The sequence below is a fragment of the Belonocnema kinseyi genome, chromosome 1 (assembly GCF_010883055.1).
Source record: "Belonocnema kinseyi isolate 2016_QV_RU_SX_M_011 chromosome 1, B_treatae_v1, whole genome shotgun sequence".
Taxonomy (NCBI): domain Eukaryota; kingdom Metazoa; phylum Arthropoda; class Insecta; order Hymenoptera; family Cynipidae; genus Belonocnema; species Belonocnema kinseyi.
In genome coordinates, this window is record NC_046657.1 from 27,017,021 (window position 1) to 27,018,243 (window position 1,223).

The following is a 1,223-nucleotide window of genomic DNA, read 5'->3' on the forward strand; positions in this document are numbered from 1 at the left end:
TTTCTGAAACAATTTTTTTCAAGATTTAAAAATTCCATGTACGGGTATTCGTAATAATTGGAAATCCGAACAATTTACCTCATCGACTTCTTTTGATAAAAAACTCGAGAGAAGAAAAACGTTGCTTTTTGAGAGCCCTACAATATTATCATAACAACTTTTCAGATTGTTTTGAATAATCGAAAATTAAAATATTGAAAGAACCAAAAATAATGAAAAATCATAAATTTAATTTAGTGATCAAACTGTGCAAGATGCGGAAAAAAGAAGATAAATAAAAAATTGTGCACCTTAAAAAGATCCAAAAGTTTTTTATCAATTACTTTTTGATACGAAGGGTAGTTTTTGTTTTATTCGTAAAAAAACAAAAGTTGTTTACCTTAAAAAGAGCTAATGAATGTGTTATTAATCTAAAATGCTATTAACAATTTTCTGTGTTATTAATGTTACTAATGTCGCAAGATTTCGAAAATTTGAACATTGTCTTCGACACATTCGATAAGCACACATAAAGAGAATACATAGATAAAGAATACATAATAAGGAGTAAATGAAAACAAATTCACGAATTGGATAATGTTTGGATGAAACCAGACATAATCAAGGATGTTCAGAAATCATTGATTAAAATTCACCTATAAAGCACCAAGGTTCAAAATGTCATTCTTCGACTATCGCGATTTTTTTTACAGTTATACAATGTCATATAAATAAAAAGTTAAACTTTACGTACCAAAAAAATAAGTAAGGAAAGAAGATAAACAAGGCAACCTCGCAATCCCTTTAATGCATGTTTGTTTTCTTTATTTTGCCCTTTGTTATTTCTCAATTTTTTAATTAATAAAAAATATATTTGTCAATATTTTGGTGTTAATTTAACAAAGATTGGCCAAATGACAAAATTTAATTTAGATTGTGTCAAAATATAAATGCAATAACAAAATTATTATGAACTGAAAAAAATTTAAATTTCAAATTGGATAAGCACGAAATTACAATTTCTCTTTAAGATGCAAAGCTAAACTTCAAATGCAAACGCATTTTCTGGTAAAGTTTAGCTTTTCAATTTTCACAGCAATCATCCTTGGGAAGGTAAATACAAAAAATAAATACATTTCCGTTTGAAAGCAAGGTCCAGTAGTACAGCTTAAACTATTTGGAAATTATCTTCTTTGGGCAAAAATTATAAGCCCCTTTTATAAATTATTTTATAAATAGCTGTT